We start from the raw sequence: 22787 nt of genomic DNA, 5'->3' as shown, positions 1-22787 counted from the left end.
TTATGTTCTCTTATAGAGGTTGGTAGTCATGGGAGGTCACTGGTCTTGGATTTGTTTTTAGCTCACCTGAGCGCAGAGGTCCAGATAAGATGCGTATTTGCGTAAAATACGCATGAAAAAAAAGAAAATACGCATGGCTTAAAATTTTGTTGAGTAAAAAAACTCCTGGCTAAATTCGGATTACGCATCGTGTGCAATTTCAATGCGTATTAGCCGTTTATACATAAATATAAGTTCATGTAATCATGACTGGTTCCCGTCATTGTGTCCACACCAGTAAAAACGTAGTGACATCACCATCTATGTACAGAATGTGGTTCCCGACCTGATTTACTCCTCAGTCAGAACGGTATCATTTCATTTTGGCCCACGATAAAGGCTGATGTTGACACAACGGACTCTCCGCTGCATTGTTGAGAATCGATATATGCTAATGGTGAACACATTTGACATCACATTCGAAAAAAAACAAAAACCGAATAGCCCAACTTTAAGCATATAAGTTTTGCTATCAGTTCATCTCTTGTGTAGCACTATGGAAAAACCTTTTTCCTTCAAGCACTGTTTAAATGGCAGCCGAAATAAACATATATAATAAACAAGTTTTACGGATACCACCCGCTTACCATTCAGATAACGTGACTAAGCACATGTTTAAACTGTTGCATATATTAAAATCCGGTTTGCAATCAATGAATCAACTAGAATCATTATTTAATGCGAAAACTTGCTTCTTGCTTGTTTTTCATATGACCGTCACGATCTGTGCCGCCCTGACCGGCAGTCCCTGTGTGGTGGAGACCGGTTTGACTTGGCCGTTCGGACCCCAAATGCGGTGACTTCTGGGAAATGGTCTTCAGTTCCGGTTCTGCTATTCCTAGACGATTCTGTTGTATTACGTTCTCCTTGGAAATCCAAGATGTCCTGGGTGATCCTCAGTTCGAGTGATCCAAGCCAGCGACAGAGCGTAAGTACAGCTAATTATCTATTGTCTAGTTTACAATAAATGGCGCTGCGAGCAAAAACTCTATACGTATTTTGAATTTCTAATTGGCCATTATTAACAAAGTAAATTGTCAGCCATCTTGAATTTTATTTAACAACATTCCTGTTTGTCTGTTATTTTAAACATTTGTTAAGTAACTTTAGGTCATATAGTCCCTATTTACCCTAATATTAATCTAGTATTACGCCTTTTCCCGGAACTCAGGCTAATTACTATATTTTTAAGTGTGTTTGAAACTTTCAGATTTCGTCGACAGCGTACTATCGAACCGTGTAATTGCATTCTAAATTTAGTCTTTCTGTAAATAGTTACCTCCTAGTGAAAGAGCAGGTTGACGATGACATAGAAGCCATACAAAGGTTGACAACGGTCATCGATCAAGCTCGGTTGAGTGGACCACTGTCGGCCCCAGTCGACTCTTAAAACTAGAGAGTCGGGGGCACGGCTAAGGTATAAGGATGGTTGGAATGAGCGCATAGAACATCCATATCCGGAGTACCCGCCTATGCCGACGCATTCGGGAATGTACCTGGGTAAACACGGAAAGGTTGAAGAAGGTGGTTATTCATACTCGGGTTTTACGCCGATGCATTCGGGGATAAACCCAAGTAAGGAAAGCAAAATGGAAAGTGGGGGGCAGTACCCGGGGTACCCCATGCCCATGTATCCGGGAATGCACCCTGGTAGTTGGCAGCCAGGTTATCCTTATCCTTATGCTTGGATGGGAGGGCCAGGGGGGTATATGTTCCCACCCATGCCGCCAATGCCGCATGGGTATGGGGCTACGCCACAGGCGGTGCCAGACAGGGTACTCACTAATGATGCGCCCTTGAAGCCTGAGGCCAAGGAAGGGGCACAGGGGGCTCGAAAGAAAATTGCACCCTCAAACGGGGGCAATATGGGAGGAGCCGGTTTGGGACAACAAAAGGCCAGGCTCCAATCTTTGCCCAAATCATTGACGTATGATGGCAAAGGGAGTTGGCAGGCTTTTTTGACGAAGTTCGGGAAGTTTGCCTCCATCTTCGAATGGACGGAGGAGGAAAAGAGAGATTATCTCTGCTTGTGTTTGACAGATAGGGCCAGTGAGTTCTATGCACTGACTACGGATAGGAACGTAGAAATGACCTATGCGGCAGTGGTGGAAAAACTGGAGAGGCGGTTCGGTTACCGTGAGTTGCCGGAGACGGCAATGGTAACATTCTCGAGTGCGACACAAAGAGAGGAGGAGTCCCTTGATGAGTGGGCGGATAGAGTGTTGACGTTAGCCGGTAAGGCATTCCGGGAACTTCCGGATGCCTTCATGACCCAACAGGCCATATTGCGGTTCTGTATGGGGGCCCGTGAGAAAGAGGCGGGAGAGCAGGTGATTAACCAACTCCCACAAACTATAGAGCAGGCTATAGATAAAATGAAGTGGGCAATCCACACGCATGGCCTGATGTATGGACGGCCAAAGGCGGTGAAAAAGGTAGTATGTGCAGAGGATGTACAAGTGGCGGAGGTGAAGGTTGGAGAACAGAGCAAGATCAACGGGAGGGTTGATGCTCTGGAGAAACGAGTTGGGAGGTTGGAGGAGAAGTTGAATGCGGTTATGGGGAAGTTGGACAAACTACTGGAAAGGCGGAGTAGGAGTCCAACGACTTCCCCAAGCCGGCAATGCTACAATTGCAACGAAATCGGACATTTTAAGCGGGAATGTCCGAAGGCGCGTAGCAGGACTCCGTCACCTGTCCGTAATGACCGGTGTTTCAAATGTAACGGATATGGGCATATGAAGAAAGATTGCCCGAATGTCACACCTGATGAGCAGGGGAAAACCCTTGGCTCAAAGGAAGGCAAAACAGTAAGGTTTGCAGATTTAAACGGCAGGGGGTCAGTGTAAGTGGTCCTAGCATGACTCCAAAAGAAGAGGGCCAATCCGTTGTTATATGTCAGGTAAGGTCTGACTCAATGTTTCGTATACACGTGACCTTGGGTGATGACCTTGTTGTGCAGGCAGTTATTGACACTGCGGCGGAAGTGACCTTGGTGTCTGATAGGGTGTTCAAAAAAATACCAGGTGATATACCGGTATTAGAACAGGTGTCGGTTATGACCGCTGGTCGGGATTTGTGTATGAAAGGCGCAATTGTTGGCCCCATAAGGATTGAGATTGGGGGTCAGACATTCACTGAGAAAGTGTATGTCGCGCCAATAGAAGACAGCATGCTTTTAGGACTGGACTTCATGAGGAAGGATGGAATAAAGATTGATATTCCTAGGTCCACAATAAGCATCAGGGACACAGTAGTGTCAATGAGCGAGGATGTGGTGAGTGATAGTCTTAGAGTGGCTAAGATTAAGGTTAACAAGTCTATGACAGTTCCACCGAACTCGGTAGCATTGGTACCCTGTTCTGTGGAGACTAAGCTTGATACCTTTGTTGTTGAGGGGGTAGGAGTGGACCTCATAGTGCCTATGTCGGTACATACAGGTGAGGGAAAGTTGAGGCTCGCTATGCTGAACCCGTCCGATCATTCGGTAAAGGATAGGAAAGGGCGAGTAGTGGGTAGAGCGGAAGAGGCTAGGCTTGTAAAACCGGTGCCACAGGAGTTTTCTCCTGACCGGTTTGTGGAGGGGCTGGAGAATCGTACTGAAGCAGAATTGCCAGAGCACCTTCATGACCTTATGGAAAGGGCACGAGTAGACCTGACCATAGGGGAGCGACTGGCCAATGATTATGATTTCTGTTTTACACAGAAGTGGCTGATGCATGGAACTGAGCCACCTGATAGTGAGCGTGACTTGGTGGTTCAGTACGCATGCATCAAATGAGATGATAGCAACGGTGTGAAGTGAGGTCGATTGCAGTGACAGGTTGAATAACACTCCAAATGGTGGTTCAGCCGTGTGATGCAATCAGTTGGTTGAGCAATATAAATGTGGTAGGCTGTGTAGGTAGAATCGGAAGGCTCCTTTTGGGGCTAACTCTGGTTGTTGGTAGAGGAGGTGTTAGTGCCTGTATCGGGTTAAGTTCCGAAAGCCAGACGTGGAGGAGGTCCTGTCTATGCCTAATGGTATAGGAAGTGGCGGAGGTGATCGTGTAGAGAATGCCATTTTCATCTGATTGACAGGTGAAGGCAGAGCTCAGTTTGATGGTTCACTAAAACCTAGTTAAGCTGAGGGGAGCAAGATAGTTTCCGGTTTGGGAGAAGTAGAAATTATTTCAATGAGTGGTAATTGGTGAAGACGTGATTTCACATTTAGCTTTCAGAACAACTGTGAACCATCCCTTAAAAGTTATTGACGTAAGGTACTCACAAATTGAAAGGCAAAGTATGGTTTTAGAAATACTGTCAATTATTATGATGTCCTTAATAGTGGACCATGATTGCTGAGTGGTAATTGGTGAAGGCGTGATTACACATTTAGCTTTCAGAACAACTGTGAACATTCCCTTAACAAATATTAACGTCTTTATTTGTTAAGTTGTGTATGATAAATTGTATGGAATATGGGTTGAATTGTGCAGGTTGTTCATCATTATTTAACAAGAAATCTACGTAATTGTCGGCACTAAACGTCGATATAGGATGAAATAATGATATGAACCGGGATTCAGATGTGACATTGATAAGTGTGTGCGAGTGCTTGATGTGTGTACATGGGGTTACCTTAGTGAGGGTTTAGGTATTGATGCTATCCCAAACAAAACAGCAGATTGGATAGGGGTTGTTAGTTATGTGAGGAGTACATTGCAAGGCCAAGCATAGCCTTGCTGAAAAGGCCATCGTCATCTCTGATTCAGAGGTGGAGGCGGAAGCTCCGGTCGAAGTTATACCGTAGTCTCGGCAGGCGGAGGGTGCTGATAGTTCGGCTCTCCTCCGAGGTTGAGGACTCCGGTTGAATGTTAGGCAGTGTGGATGGCAAGGAGGTGAGGGTGACGTGGGAGTTGGCTCCAACCGGAGAGGACACAGGACTCAGTCTCTCAGAGATGGAGGTGGATATTCCGGTTGGATGATGAGGTGGAGGTGAGAGAGATGGCCGTAGTCCCAGAATCTGGGAGGGTCCAGTTTGAGGAGGATATGCAGGTGGTGGGAAGATGGTGTGGTCTGAGAGTGGGGGTGCCTAGAAATGCGGCGCCGTCCGCATTGGGTTGTCACTTTCACTGGAGCCACACATTAAGTAATCGGTCATGCGGGCCCAGTGGGCTCGTACACCGGCAGGGGGGGGGGGGAACTAGAGTGGTGTATGGATTGGTGTGGTTTTGACCAGATTTCTGGTGGGTCATGTGGGGGAAGGGCTATGAGCTGTGTGGTGTAATATATGGTGTAACCTGGGGACGGGCAGCTCAGTGGGTGGGAATAAATAATTTTGATATTCTCCTGATGACTTAAATGCCTTAGAATTGGTTATGTATTAAAAAATTATAAGGTTAAACCTTAGACGGGGATTGGAAAGCTAAATTGGGCTAGGGAGGGGGGCTTGTTAGAACGGGGAGGAGTGTGGTGGAGACCGGTTTGACTTGGCCGTTCGGACCCCAAATGCGGTGACTTCTGGGAAATGGTCTTCAGTTCCGGTTCTGCTATTCCTAGACGATTCTGTTGTATTACGTTCTCCTTGGAAATCCAAGATGTCCTGGGTGATCCTCAGTTCGAGTGATCCAAGCCAACGACAGAGCGTAAGTACAGCTAATTATCTATTGTCTAGTTTACAATACCTGTCCCGAAAGCGCTTTTCTTTTTGTGACATGTTCCGCAGCGTCTGCATGTGTTTGTGTTTTATTGTCATGTAAATAAAACAAAAATTAATGGCGAGTCAGTTATAAATGGTCGATCTCTATTAAGTCGACATCGTCATTAGTAACACCAGAAAAAATTGTACGCCCTATTATTGACAGTATATTAAAAAAAACAAAAGTTATTGCTTTATTGTGTACAAAACTGCTTGTAATAGCAAGTAAACACTACAAATACAATTTATTATTAATTCTGGTCCTTTGAACATAAATACTCCTTAAAATTATCGGATTTTGATTTTTACTCATCAATTAAAAAATGCATGAGTGAAATACCCCTCGGCTGAAAAAATTATCTGGAGCTCTGCCTGAGCGATAGCTCGGGGTGAGCTATTGTGATCACTCAGCGTCTGGCGTCCGTCCGTCCGTCTGTCTGTAAACAATTTGTAAACATCTTCTTCTACTAAACCATTGAGCCAATTTCAACTAAATTTCACGTGGAGCATCCCTAGGTCATGGGACAAAAGAATTGTTAAAAAAAAATTGATCACATAACCAAGATGGCCGCCATGACCATATATGGTAAAAACCTTAAAAAATCTTCTTGTCAGAAACCGCTCATCAGATTTTCAAAAAATTTCACAGGGATGACCTTTGAAGGCTCCCCTGAAAAAGTTGTTCAAAGAAATTTGATTCGTCAAAAAACATGGCCGCAGGAGCTCGTTGAACTTTGCATGTTTATTCGTTTTTGCCTATTTTGTGAAAACTTTCAAAAATCTTCCACATTTTTTGTCCGATCCTTTCCAAATTTGCACAGTGTCTTTATATCAATGAGGACACGAACCCTACAAAAAATGAGCATTATTGTTCCATGAAGTACAGAATTACCTCCCCTTGAATTGAGAAAATGGTGTTTATGCAATAAAGTCCAAATTTTTCATCCAATTCTTTCCAAACTTGTTTATATATCAGATTAAAGAGAATAAAATTTTCTTTATTATGGTTTTTCTTTCATGAAAATCCATAAAGGATAAGTGTTATTAATCGTTGCTTAATTAATGAACAATGCAAATTATCGGTATTGATTTTTTTCCTGACATGCCGTCCCAGATATTAACCGCTTTCAGCTGTAGACTGTGCATCAATACATCGCCGTGTTATTGACCTGAAAAATTCATACGCAGTCGGCATTAACACCGGTCATCGAGACAAATTACTGATGTGAAAACAAATCGTAGGCCTACATCGTAGAGGATTAAATAAACAATTACATCTGATTAAAGATTAAAGATTGCTGCCGATTTAAATCAATTTGAGTACTTTTTGCGTATATTTGATGCCGAATGGGAAGCTGTGTTTAGACTTAAGTTGAGAAAAATGGCAACGAGATACTTGCCTGTTGGTAGCTAAAGAAACTTCAGCGTACAGTTTATAACGGGTGGCCATTCCCCGCTGTAGTCTACGGGCGGGTAGTGAACTGGTTGAGAAAAGTGGAAGCTTGTGGAAAAGCGGGTTGAGAAGTTTGTAAGAAAACCCTGAATTATCTGTCTTGTGGGAAGAAGGCATTGCGTCTCCACGCAGAGGGCCCTTATCACATAAAGAATATGAGAACTATCAAGACCAACCAGGTAGGGTTTTTATTTTTTTAAACTAACACCCCGAATTTGGTCGTATTTTCTGTTGCTAAAGTTTACTGTTTATGTTGTTTTGCATCAAAAATCGGCAAGATAGATCTAGCAAATTTGCCATTTTTTTTATTAATAACGTATGATTCATTGATTGTGAGCTTTTAAAACATTTTGATCTTTGAATAAAGCATAAATCAGGAAAAGAATTTTAACAGTAATTGAAAATACGATCAAATACGCCATTTTTGCTGACTGGGACAGGTCTTTTTTAGTTAAATAAAATGTTTTATTGTCCCCAACATATGAGCCCAGCAGCAAGAAATGTTGTTTTTTTTACTTTTTGTAAAACAAATATGGGCAACCTACTGTAATCCAAATTCGCCAACACCTTAATTCGACGATGTTCTATTTTTATCGATTAAATGGATGATTATTGTCTTGGAATCATTTCAAAGTAATACAGCCGAGTTTAAAATTATTATTTTGTGCTATTAAACATTCATTATTTCTTAAATTATTTGCTAAATATTGCTTCATGTAACCGTTACATCGTCAAATTTGGGTCACACCAGGATACAATTATTTAGCATTCAAACAACGATTGGGATAAAAACTAGGGGAACCCATGCTGAAATTTTCAATTTAAACTGTTTAGCAGAAGCCACCATACCCAATTTTCTTAGGTGTATGTGGAGGCTTCTGGCAGCATGATTCTGTGAATATAAATGGTGACATTTGATTCTGCATTAATTAAACATGTATTATTGACTTTTTAAAAGTATGTGTGAGAAATATAATTTATAACCACTCTTACAGGTTTTATCTGGTTCTTCAAAAGCAACACCTGCAGTCGAGTCCATGCCAGAGGGTGCATGTGAATGAATTGCCTTTTGACTAACTTTGTGTTCTTTATCAAATACATGAAGATTTTTTTTAATATATGTGTATGTTGTTTTTTTAAGAAAATAGAATCACCAGAACAGGTACAGGCACCCTTTAAATGTGTCGAATCCAGGAGCTTCTGGGGACCTCTGGCCCCCTTGTCCCCTGGACCCACCGAGGGCCCTGCGGCCCCTTGGCCCCCAGCTTTAAGTTCAGGATTTTCAAAATATCCAACTTTGACCCCTGCAAATGCTTTGCTAAAACTTTGGCTACAGTTTCTAAAATTTGGCTACACAAAATTCCATTCGGCTAAAATGTTGGCCACAGAAATTTTTGGGCAAGAGGAGCCCTGTTTGGATTGTATTTGGGTCATCTGGGGTCAGCAACTAGGCACTAGGTCAAATAATAGAAAAACCTTGTGTAGACTATAGAGGTCACAGTTTTCATCAGATTTTATTGAAATATAGTCAGAATGTTTGTCTTGTTAAAATCTGGATTGGGATTGACTTTGGGTCATCTAGGGTCAAAAACTAGGTCAGATTAAAAAACAAACTTTTGTAGACAGTAGAGGTCACAGTTTTCATTAAATCTTGATGAAATCTGGGTTGGGATTGTATTAGGGTCATCTGGGGTCAAAAACTAGGTCAAATCATAGAAAAACTTTGTGAAGACAATAGAGGTAATAGTTTTCATATGCTCTTAATGAAATATGGTCAGAATGTTTAACTTGATAATATCTGATTTTGGATCGTATATGGGTCATCTGGGGTCAAAAATTAGGTCACCGGGCAAATTCTAGTAAAACCTTGTGTAGATGAAAGAGGTCACAGTTTTCATCACGTCTTAATGAAATTTTGTCAGAATGTATTAATTAATGAAATTTGGCTTGGGATTGTATATGGGTCTAATAAAATTTAAGTTTATGAAGCAAGGTTAGTCAGGTGAGCGATTCAGGGCCATCATGGCCCTCTTGTGTTGTTTTAGACATGATTACCTCCCCTGTACTAAGTACAAAATGGTGTACAAATATTTTGAAATCCCTTTTGAATGTTTGTGGAGATCTAATTTCCATGCTATCCATCTGTTTGCGTTTTTTTTTAATGTCATTCTTTTTCACAATCATAATACAGAAATAAAAAAGTTCTGTTAAAAACATGATACTATAAATACAAGTTCTGTCAAAGTTAGTGCGAAATGCATCTTAAAATTTTTGACCCAAAAGTGTGCTTACTTTCAAAATTGGGGAATACTTATTTTATGAAAAGCATACCGTAATTACTCTATGTTTTTTCGGACACTCTAAGTTTTCGGACACCCTCTTTTTAGCAAAAATAATTATTTTTCGTGACTCTTAATTTTCGGACACACGAGTTTTCGTCCATAATTAATTTCTCTAAGTTTTCGGACAGTATATTTCACAGCGCTATTTTACACAATTTCTATCCTGTTTTTGATATCTCATGACACTTCGATCATGGAGTTTTACAACCAGATTAACATCATAAAACATGGCAGGTGCATGCCTGAGGGCAACGGACCATTACATTTGCGTAATTGGGTAAATAACCTTGTAAACCGGTATTAAACAATGGTTTCTCCCGATAGCATAAGCGTTATGACAATTGCCAGGAGTAGCGCCAATTAACAGTTAAATTATCTACCGCAATGGTACTACCACTTCTCAGTAAAATAACTGTGACAAATACTAAACGCTTCAAAGTGTGATGCACCCTTTTGCAAGTTTTACGAACAATGGAAGGTGTTAAATAACAACTGTCGGAAAGGAACAAACAAAGAATTCATAGTTTGAATTTTTTATTGCGTTAATTACAGGTTCATACTAGCGAGTATCGGTACATCACATGCTTATTTTTTAACTCGTTGGTCAAAGTACAACCTTGTAGTAACTTTCTGTCAAATAAATTAAGCATTTAAAATTATTTAAAATGCATAGCAAACATTTATAACTGTAATTTATACTTTACAGCATGGTATTTTACAAGCGCGTGCTATTACCGGTACTCGTTGATACAATTGAAGCTATTTTCGGACACTTCAATTTTCGACTCTTAAGTTTTCGGACACCTGTATTTTGTGAATATTTTGCGTATCTAAGTTTTCGGACACGAAAAAAATTAATTATTATTAATTGTCCGAAAACATAGAGTAATTAAGGTATGTCTCAATTTCCTCTATTGACATATGAATTTTGATTACAATCACTGCTATAAGTTTATGTAATTTGTTATACTAAAAAATATGCGTTGTTTAAGAAAATGAAATGAAGGGCAATGTTTTTGTTTGATATCATGGCCAGAGTTACGGTTCATGTAATTGTAAAATAATATACAACAAATGTTCACCATATGCAGACAGCACCTCCTTAGCTCGAAGGTAAAGGACGCACTAAGAAGTCAAAGGTCAAGTTTAGGCATTTTGTAGCTTGTTCAGGCTGTAGATTCCTCATTCATTATGCAATTAATAAAATAGTTAAGCACACATGTTCTAAGTTAGTTGTTGAAGATATGTTATGCACAAGTCCTGAACACTAGGGCAAAGGTCAAGGGCACACTAAAGGTCAAAGGACAAAATATGCAGGGTGCAGCTTGCTAAATAACTGGAGGCATTGATGAAAAAAAAATGCTCTATATGTTGCTGACAGGCATCTTGCTAGTTATCAATATACAATTGTTTTGCCTATACATTTTAAAATATGGATATAATTGTAAGCTAGTTTGAGTAGGTACCACACACGAAAACAAACATTCTGCTTGACATATGTGGTATTAATGGTTGCAAATCATGTTTTGAGAAACATTTAAATATGTGACAGTAAGGTGAGTGCAACTATGATGCATAAAATCCCATTTTGCTTCACCGAGACAAAATCACCATTTAAATAATATTTTTGACAGTACTGCAGCTGAAGCAATCTGATGAGCAGTAATTGAAAAACAACACTATCAGTGAAATCAAGTGCTTCCATTTTTAAGATTTATTTGATATTGCAAATATTTATCAAGTATAAGAATCAGGTAAACCGGCTGATAGAGAATAAACTTGCATCATTGAAAGCACCTATTAGAATTCCACTTTCAAGGAAATATATCATTCAGATTTGCTTGAAATTGAAGATGTTTATCAAGTGTACAAATCTGGTTAGACTGCAGACAGAGTAGGCTTAATGTTGCAGGATTTGTGAATGTTCATGTCAAAACATTCTTTAGTCAGTGAAAAGCCGGTGGCCACATTGAATGCTTTGTTTCATGTGCTAGGAAGTTGTGCATTTGCAACTTTTACTATCCTTTAAAAATTGCTAATGTTCTACTTTTTCAACCAAGAATTAGAACGTGATTATTACAACTTTATTATTGTTACCTATTTATTATTTTAGAGAAAATGAAGTTATGCATCACTACCAAGTTTTACTTCAGATAAAATATTCAACATGTGACAGATTTCAACTAAATTTAAGAGAACTATAATACTTTCCCTTAAATGCAATACTGAACGTGAAACTGTGGGTAAGGTTCTGTAAGCTCTCTTAATAAACGCCGAGTGAAGTATTGTGTAGATGTCTCTTGTTACACATCTATTTCTGAAGATAGTGACGCACATTTCATATAGTGTTTTCCATGTCTATTTCATTAATGGTATTGATGCATGTATCTTACACAGTTTCTTTGCCCCAAAAGATAACCATATAGAAATTGTATGTTCTGTCCTTCCATCTCTCTGTCCGTCATTATGCCTACTTCTTATTTGGAGCATAACTCGGGAAGTTATGAAGGGTTTCAAATGAAACGTCATACACCTAAAATGGTTAAAAGGGAAGAGTAAGAAATGAAACGTTTAAAACTTGAATCTAATAAGAAAGGTCTTTAATTTAATTTAAATTTTTATGATAATGAGACAACAGATGCATGACAGAAAAGTGATTGACGCAGTTTCTTATAATGTGTTCTGTCTATTTCAGGAATGCTATCGACCCTACCTATCCTGATAACCAGTTTGTTTTCTATGATGATGTGCCACTATACTGGGACGCATGGGATGTCATGGACTATCACATGGAAACTGGGTCAGTAGTAGATGTGGCATTAAAGGGACACGTGCACACTATGATAAATAGTATGCTTCAACTAAATTTCCCTAAACGCTTTCAGATACTGACCTTAGTTTTGGTGTGTGAGTCTACCTACATTACTGACTGCTCAAGTTCGAGTTTCAGTCTCATCCATTGATTTGTATGCACCTCTTCTTCGGGTATATTGTTTTGTTGGATGTCGGTCCGTCTGTCGGTCGGTCTGTTGGTAGACCAGGTTGTTTCCTATCAATAACTCGTCAAGGAATTGACCCATTGGCTTGATACTTCACCCGGGCATTGGCCTTCGACAGTGGATGACCCCTATTGAAATTGGAGCCACTAGGTCAAAGATCAAGGTCACTGTAACAATAAGTGTTAAAGTATTTTTCCGATCAATAACTCATGAATGAATCGACCAATTAGCTTGATACTTCACATGTGCATTGGCTATGGACATTAGAAGACCCCTATTGAAATTGTAGTCACTAGGTCAAAGGTCAAGGTCACTGTCACAATTTGTGTGAAAATTGTTTCCGATCAATAACTCGTCAACAGATTGACATATTTGCTTATAACTTCCCATGTGCATTGGACTTGGACAGTAGATGACCCCTATTGAAATTGGGGTCGCTAGGTCAAAGGTCATGGTCACTGTCACAATAAGTCGGAAAATCATTTCTGATCAATAACTCATCAACGAAGCGACCGCTTGCCTTGATACTTCCGACGTGCATGTGCCTTGGACAGCAGATGACCCCTATTGAAATTTGGGTCACTAGTTCAAAGGTCAAGGTAATTGTCACAATAAGTGTAAAAATTGTTTCCGATTAAAAACTTGTCAACAAATTGAACGATTTGCTTGATACTTCAGATGTGCATTGGCCTTGGACCGTAGATGACCCCTATTGAAATTGGGCTCACTAGTTCAAAGCCCTGTTTGGGAGGCATATGTCTCCGACCGCGGAACTCTTGTTAACAAAGTTATGGGCCTTGCTAAGTTTTCTCTAAAAAAGCTGCAGTGTCGCTTTTAAGTGCAAAAGGGGGCATTGTGTTTCACAAACAAATCTCTTGTTATTGCGAGGATTAATTGCCTTTACAATGACAAAAACAGTAATTGCCTCATAGTCAGATGCCATTTCTGAGATTGAAACAACTTTCTTTGCAGATCTTTCTCTAGTGAATTATGCAACCAAACTTCACATGACAATTGTATCTGTTCAGTGAAAATCCAGCGATAAACAAATTCATTTGACCGGATTTTGTCTGAAATTCTATAATGTCTGTTCAGAAGAGATATTTAGTACTAAATTCAATGGAAAAATTTGGATGCTTGAGCTTTCATCATTAAATTTAGGGTTAATGAAATACATTTTGATCTCACATTAAATTGGCACGAAACTTCTTGTTTTATGGCAGAATTGTTTTGAGTGTATCCTTTTTCTGGTTCATCTTTTCTTTTTTAAATCCTTGAATTGACTAAGTAGGAAAAGTGTTGAAATAAAGCATATTTTATAAACTACGTAACATTATAACAAGAAAAACCAAAAGACAAACAGTACTTAATTAGTCGATTGTGAAACAAGGGATGTACCGATTGTATGTGCAATACTGTGTTCTTTCAACACTTATAATCCTCCTTGACACATTTAGCATATCTCTATAAATCTGTCAGTGTACTTGAGAATCTGATTGAAAACTTTTTCTGTAGTTATTAGTGGATTTACAAATCATATATTGTTTTTTTTTGCTAAGTGAATGTGAATTAAATTGAGAGTATATAATGTGAATAAAATTAGCCGGAAGTAAATAAAAGATCCAATGAGTTGTGATAAAAACTACTTACAGTATCACTTAATTGTTTTCTACTGGCACTAGTCTAATATCGGTATATAAAGCAAATTGTTCGAAAGTGCATGCACTTTTAACACACAAATGTGAAAGAAGAGGAATTGCATGTTAATATCAATAAAGTATTATGAAAGGAAATCAATATTCCGGTGTTAAATTTTAGTTTAGGTTTTAGATTCTGTAATTAAGAATTTGTTTGTTATAAATGTAAAAAAAAAAGCTTTGGTAAGCCCTGACATTGCAATTTAAATGTTCACTGTGTCCGTTTAGTAGGCCTGTGATAAATGTTGTATGTTTTGACAAACATGATGAAAGATATTATTATAAAACATTTTATTGAAAAATGTTACTGCAGCAAATGTACCTAATATATTCAGTAAAATAGATGTTTTTTTAAGACTTGGTATTTGAACAATATGTGAATATGTTTAAGTTCAGTTTGGTCAAATATATTTAGCCATAATTGATTGAAAAGATAAACACATACAATTATTATATGAGAGCACTGCATTTAAAATAGGTGCTATTTATGACAGGGATATTGCATCATAAATGTTGATGTACCGGTTTTGCACTACTATTAATTGTGGTTAATAACTTCAAAACAAAATTATTCTTAAGTGCAAGTCTAGACGTTCAATTCTCATTCTGATAAAGATGCAATGTGGGCAAAGATAATATGTATTTCATGTAAACAGGTATAAAGAAATGTATAGGTTACTGGCATAATAAAACGATCAATCATTAATTTAATAGATTGCAATTAGATTTGAGAGCACAATTACTCTGGTGGTCTTTTACTAAATTAAACCCTGGCATTGAACACGGCAATCAAACTAAAGTGTTTACGCGGTAAGAGGTGCCTTCACTATGCTTTACTGCAATTGTTTTAAATGGCACAAATGGTTGTCTTATTAAGACAATGTGAACACTGGCATGTATGGCATCATCCTTATTGGGCTATACGGAGGGTACATATTCATGTCTGACCCATTATTTTACTTTGCAGAATTGTGTTTCTGAATAAATGAGCACAAATGATCACTACATCTAGATCATTTGTCTCATACATCACCTATTGTTGCTCACCTTAAGGTCAATGTAAGCATTAACCTTTTCCCTTGCAGAAGCAAAGTGAAAATGGCTGCAATAACTCGCAGTCTGTTCAGTTTTTATTCTGTTTGCTGCTCATCAGTATCTTAGGGTTGGAAATGAAACCTTTAAAACTTGCATTTAGTAAGAAAGGAATTAAATGTTTCTTTCTAAGGGACTAGAAATGCGTCACAATACGTATCTAAGTGGTAAAGGGTTAAGTTAAAGGCATGAAGTGTAACAACAGTTAAATACAAGGCTCAAATTTGAATTGCTGTGTCAATGGCAGAGTTTTGCAAGTGACATATTTTTTAATCACAAACATTAGTTTTTACTTTCAATTTAATAAGGTAATTGTTTAAATGGCGTTTGAAGACTTTTTTCGTTACATTACTGATACTGTAATCAGACATTATATTAGTGTAGGTGAAGTCTTATAACTGCAAATAATTACAGCTTTAACATGTATACCAGTCTCCGGATCACCTACCAGAGGATTGGCCCAAACAGCAAACTGCTTGTAACATTATAAAACAATTACCTATTGTCCATGTTGCCAGATTGAGATGTGATGGCTTACTAAGTGTGTTTTAAACAGAAAGTTTGTCCGGACCATAAATATGTCATTTATAGTTAGATTTTAAAAAAGGCTTTACAAATGACTTGGTACATTTGTTCACCATCATGGGACAGTGGGTCATAGGAAAAAAGTACGTCGACTTCTCCAAGGTTAAAGTCACACTGGGAGTTGCCCATAAATGAGCTTGTCCGGGCCATAACTTTGTCATTTATTGTGAGATCATTTTGCGCATTTGTTCACCATTATTAGACGATGTGTAATGCGAAAGAATAACATCGAAATCTCCAATGTTAAGGTAACACTCTGAGTTCAAAGGTAAAACAGTGCCATAAATGAGCTTGTCCGGGCCATAACTATGTCATTCATTGTGAGATTTTAAAATCATTTAGCATATTTGTTAACCTGCATTGGACGGTGTGTCATGCGAAAGAATTATGATGATATCGCCAAGGTAAAGGTCACACTTTGAGTTCAAAGGTCAAAAATGGCAGTAAATGAGATTGTCCTGGCCATAATAACTATGTCATTCATTGTGAGATTTTAAAATTACTCGGTATATTTGTTCACAATCATTGAACGGCGTGTCACGCGAAAGAATTATGCCGATATCTCAACATAGGGTTTAAAAGTAAAAAATGACCATACATGAGCTTGTCTGGGCCATAACCATGTCATTATTCATTGTGAGATCATAAAATGACTCTGTTCATTAATTTTGTTCACAGTCATTGAACGGCTTGTCGTGCAAAAGAATTCAAGAGTTCAAAGGTCAAAATGGCCATAAATGATAATGGCATAATAAGTCTTAAACATGGCCATAAATTAGCTTCTTTTGTTTTGTGAATACATCATGCAAAATATTCTGTGTCAATGCAGCATGTGGGGTATATGTCACGTCTGTGACAAAGATCAAGTTATGCAGAGTGTAAAAGGATTACAAAAGGATTATAACCATTGACTATAGTGATTATCAATTATCTACTTTAAACAAAAACTGTACTTGTACCAATTGAACAATGAGCAACGAGACAACAAAAAACCAGCCAAAACTTAGTTAAGCCACAAACAAAGCCTGCTGTCAAAAAATACAGGCCAGACAATAGTGATAACAGTAACTCAAGTATGGAGGAACTGAATTCAATACAGGTACAATTTCAAGTCATGAATGAAGGAATTACAAATTTAAGGGATGATGTCAAAGGCATGCTAAAAAAAGATGAAGTTGAACAGCTGATAATGAACACAGTCTCAAATCTTATGAAAAACCTTGAACACAGCACACACACAAAAATTGAACAAATGATCAACGAAAAAGTAAATGATATGCAATCCAAAATGGACAGCCTAGATTTCGAAAATTAAAGCCTAAGAGAAAAAATTGAACATCTCGAAAAGACCAATGAGATAAAAAACAAAGCCATAAATGAGCAAATTGAAAAAACCTATGACGTGAGTAAAACTGCACATAAAAAGGCAAACTACAACGAACAATATACAACATAAAAATCCTCAATATACCAGAAGCTAAAGAAGAAAATGAAATAACACTTGCAAAAACTGTAGGACAAATTCTGAAGACCCACACGGAAGTTGACCTTCAACCAATAGATATAGTGGCATTGCACCGTATCCCTACAAAGAGGGGGCAGATTCGCCCCGTACTTATAAAGCTACGCAACAATACTGCGAAATCTGCCATCATGCGGAAACGGGCTCCAATGAAGAGCACCGGTTACACGCTGGTTGACGATGTCACGAAACCGAACCAGGGCTTAATCAACGGGCTTCTTCTGCATCCAAATATTGACAGTGCGTGGTATTTTAATGGGGCGGTATATGGACAAACTGTTGCCGGTGAGCGAATCAAATTCGACATATATGATAATGTGAATGATGTTATCGAAAGCTTCAGGCAATATAGAAGAAATGGCGTGAGCGGACACCCGGAGAAATGAACATTACTTGCAAAAGTGGTATGTTTCTAATTTTATGACTGTACATCTATATTACATGTAAAACCAAAACAGCACATTTTTAGCTTTAATCTGTTCTATGTTGAACCCGTTTGTGATGTTATCTTCTAAAATTTATGTACGTAGATGTTTAACAAACACCTTAACCTAATCTTTGGAATAATCATATAACTTTAAAAAAAGACATTAATACAATATTTTTCTAAAACAAAAAAACAAAACAATTTATGTCTAAATTTGTAGAAATTGGCAATTGATTAATCGAAAGCAGAAATCACACAAGTATATAAAGATACTAACTAAATAATCACCGGCTGGATAAAAAAAATAGACTATAGATTTATAGTTTCTATTTTTAGCATGACCATATAGCCTTTATCAAAAACTACGATTAATTGCAAGCAGCAATCACATAAGTAAATAAAGATACTAACTATAAACTCACCAGTTGGATTAAAAAATTGACTATAGAATCATACTTCCTATTTTTAGCATGACCATATAGCACTTATGCAATAATACAGTGCAGAACATAGTCCTTATGTAGTTTAAAATACTAATCCCATTAATTTTAAAATCTGTGAAGATGTATGAACTAAGGTTCTGTAAATTACACATCAAAGTTTATAATCAACAGTAAATATTCCCATGTTATTAACTGGTTGTTGCATTAAGATTTGTGGATAATGTATGCATTAATAAACCTACCCTACATAGTGATGTACAAACATTACAGGGGAACTATTGAACTAAATTACATCCTTTTTGAAAGTCAGAAACTATTGTATCCAATGTAAATACAGACATTGTACTTGTTTTTATTATGTTCCATACTCTGACACAGATGATCGTGTTGCACATTTTATGATTGTACTTGTTTTTATTATGTTCCATACTCTGGCACAGAGGATTGTGTTGCACATTTTATGATTGTTTTCCCTATACCTATCCGTATAGGTCTATTACAAACAATGTATTGCTCTTTAAAGAAAAAAATATTGTAAATTGCAATTTCTACTGATGCCCTTAAATTATTGAACATTAAACATCCTTATAATTATATTTTAACGGTTTATCTGATCACATTGATTATTTTCCTTTATACATGTAAGCTTGACAAGATAAAACTACATGTGCTTATATTTGCTCCTTTAAAACTACTCTATGCTTACAATTCTACTGTGAGTGGTAAGAACTACAACTATTGTAAACTAGCCTTTTCTTGTATACTATATCTCAGATGTAAAGATAGATATGAATGTAATTGTTCTGTACAACATACGCAGTTTATCACAATGGTTAATTATTCAACCGGACTTGTTCGTTTTCTTTATTAATGTTTAAAATAAGAGTCTGTAAAGGACACATATTTTAGAACATAAATAAGTTTTGATACATGTTTTAAATATTGTCATGTCTATAAATGAATGTAATTGATATCTGCAACAAGTGAACGTTGATGAAAATTCTTATTATCTGAGATATGTATCCTTTCATTAATTATATGATTAACACGTGTACATGTGTAAAAAGTATGTGTAAATGCAGTTTTTGTGAAATAAGTAAGTCTGGATTAAGTGAGCTTTCCATATAAAAAATTATTGCGAAATGTTCTAATTATTAGAAATATGAATGTCAATGAAAATTCTTTCATTTTAGGGATGTGTTTTTTCCTTTCTTAACAAATGTTTTCAATGAATATAATTGATATCTGCAATACACGAATGTTGATGAAAATCCTTAATTTAATATATCTGGTGATGTTTTTTTCTTTCCATAAATATATGTTTAGCTCAAATGTATTTGTAATAAGTATTATTTAAGTGTAGATTTTTCCAAATTATCCAATTTTATTGCTTAATTAATAATTATTTAAATTATAAACATATGAAAAGTAGAAATAAAATGAACCATCATACATTGTTGCATTCGGGTTTTATTTGTGTGAATCATGAAGACATTAGTTTGTTTGTCACATGTTTATGTTTAACCATACATAATACATCACCCATAAAATTACATATAATATATTTTCATATGTTGTAAATTATGTATTTTAATGTAATTAAGTCCCTATGTTTGATTGTAACCACAATCATTCATTATACCTTAAGCCTCCTTTTGTACTTTTTGTTATTTTTTTCCTAAACTGTATGTTTGTGTTTAAGTTGCTGAATTGTTTGTGTCTAAACATGCAGAAGCTGAAAGTTATGAATATTGTATTATATATATTGCTCCAAGATACCTGTTTTGGGATTCATATTTTACAGCTCATTTTTCATCCTTCTGTGATTATTTCTTTTCACTTCTTCACGTCTATAGAATCTTCATATTTTTGTATCTCTAATTTTTGTTTTCTAATTTTGTATGTATGTATGGACATCTTTAAAATAGAAACTTACTGGACAAACCCACATAATAATATTTACACACCCTCCCTCTCTTTAAATGATTAAATTATGCACTCTGAACGTAAAAGGGCTAAACAATAAAGACAAACGCATTAAAATCTTCAAATGGTTAGACGAAAAAAAATATAGTATATGCCTACTACAAGAAAGTCACTTGACACATACTTTAGCACAAACCTTAAAAGATGAATGGGACGGAGACATCTATCTTAGTGGACAACATACTAATAAACAAGGCATTGCCTTTCTGATAAAAAATAATATAGGGATCACAGTCAATAACTTTAACGAAATAATAATTGGCAGACAAGCAAGTATAGATATCAAAATACACGAAACAGAATTAACATTAATCAATGTTTACGGCCCTAACATAGATGATTCCACATTCTACGAAACATTACAATCCTTTATAATTAATAACAAAGATAAAAACATTATAATCGGTGGTGATTTTAATACTGTTCTTAACCCATTATTAGACAAAAAGAATGGAAACCTTTATACTCATCCTAAAAATACAAACATTTTAAATAACATAATTGAAAACTACAATATGATAGACATCTGGCGTACAATATATCCAAACGAAAGCAAATTCACCTGGCACTCAAACACAAAACCAACAATATTTTGTAGATTAGACTATTTTTTAATATCTGAATCTCTTTGCAACATTATTGACACATGTAACATAAAACCAGGATTTATGACTGACCACTCTCTAGTTGAACTTAAACTGCACAATATACAACCTGAAAGAGGCCCAGGATACTTTAAAATTAACAACAGCATCTTATTAGATACACAATATCAAACACAAATAAAACAGGAAATATTAAATACAGTTCAAAATAATAAAGATGCAAACCCAAACACCTTATGGGAAGTAATTAAAGGAAATATACGTAACACAACAATTAGATACACATCATTAAAACAAAAAGAAACACACAAACTTGAAACTGAAACCATCAAAACCATTGAAACACTTGAAAAACAATTGCATCAAACAAACACAAATGATACCACCGACATTGAAAATGAAATAACATTAAAAAAACAAATATTAGATGGAATCTATCATACACATCTCAATGGAATAATACTAAGAGCGCGTGCTCAGCATGTTGAACACAATGAAAAAAAACACAAAATATTTCGCAAACATTGAAAAACGTAGAAGTGAACAAATAACTGTACACAAATAAGTAGTCAATGGCAAAGATATCACATACATAACTCAAATACTAGAAGAGCAACGTTTATTTTTCGAAACCCTCTATAAACGAAAAAATGTTGAAAATAACACCCTTTTTAAAAATACACATCACGCTTTGAACCAGGAGGAAAAACAACTGTGCGACGGATTGCTTAATGAATATGAATGTGGATTAGCCCTAAAAGAAATGCAAAATAACAAAAGCCCAGAATCTGATGGCATCACAATCGAATTTTATAACATATTCTGGAATGATATAAAAACACATTTAATTAATTCACTTAACTATTCATTTAACAATGAAAACTTAACTACGCTACAAAAACAAGGTATTATATCACTTATTCCAAAACCTGGAAAAAACTTAAAATCCTTATCAAACTGGCGCCCGATTAGTTTACTAAACAATGATTATAAAATTGCAACTAAAAGTATAGCAAACAGAATAAAAAAAATATTACCATCAATTATTTCAAAATCTCAATCTGGTTTCATAAAAGGACGTTACATTGGTGAAAACGTTCGTCTTATCCAAGAATGCATAAACTATTTCAACAATTCAAATAGTCCTGGTCTAATATTCTTTGCAGACTTTGAAAAGGCATTCGATTCGCTTGATCATTCATTTATGTTCTCCTGCTTAGAAAATATGAACTTTGGTGAAAGTCTCATTCAATGGGTCAAACTATTCTATACCGATATTAATAGTATAATCATTAACAATGGCTTCTTTTCAAACAGTTTTAACATCGAACGGGGGGTTCGACAAGGATGTCCACTCTAATCATCGCTATTTATTATTTGCATCGAGTATCTATCACATCACATACAATCAAATAAACACATAAAAGGCATATCACTAGAACCTGACGAAGAATTCAAACAATCCCTATTTGCTGACGATGCAACTTACTTTTTAAACGACAATTACGATTCTTTCCATAACCTAATAGAGTCGCTAACCCTTTACGGAATGACATCGGGTCTAAAACTAAACAAAAGTAAATGTACTGTGCTACGAGTAGGTAAATTAAAACAAAGTAATGTTCTATATAAAAAAGAAATGAAATTTAATTGGACATCCGATGAAGCCACAACGTTAGGAATTACTTTCACAAATAATGAAAAGGATACAGTTCTTAAAAACATACTACCTAAATTACAGAATTTTAAAAACTGCTTAAAATCATGGCATCATCGTAAACTTACACTTATCGGAAAAACACAGTATTGAAAACGTTTGCACTTCCTAAATTAATATATGTATTAACAGTTCTCCCAAATCCACCAAATGTTGTTATTAACGATATAAAATCAGCAATATTTAACTTCATATGGGAT

General features: G+C 36.4%; 1 protein-coding gene across 4 annotated transcripts in view; it reads left to right on the top strand.

Annotated features, from left to right (window-relative positions):
* The first annotated feature begins 3341 nt into the window (after window positions 1–3341).
* LOC127850233 (alpha-mannosidase 2C1-like) overlaps window positions 3342–22787 on the top strand; it is a 35439-nt gene continuing 15993 nt past the window's right edge. For 2 of the 4 annotated variants that reach the window (XM_052383106.1, XM_052383105.1), the window contains exons 1-2: window positions 3342–5666; window positions 12210–12314. The gene's annotated coding sequence lies outside the window, so the exon portion shown is untranslated. The remainder of the gene's footprint in view (window positions 5667–12209; window positions 12315–22787) is intronic. The other 2 variants (XM_052383103.1, XM_052383104.1) reach the window with 1 other exon arrangement.

Source organism: Dreissena polymorpha, chromosome 11, assembly GCF_020536995.1.
Source record: "Dreissena polymorpha isolate Duluth1 chromosome 11, UMN_Dpol_1.0, whole genome shotgun sequence".
NCBI lineage: Eukaryota > Metazoa > Mollusca > Bivalvia > Myida > Dreissenidae > Dreissena > Dreissena polymorpha.
Note: the sequence above shows the minus strand (reverse complement) of the source record. Positions and strands in the feature narration are given on the sequence as shown.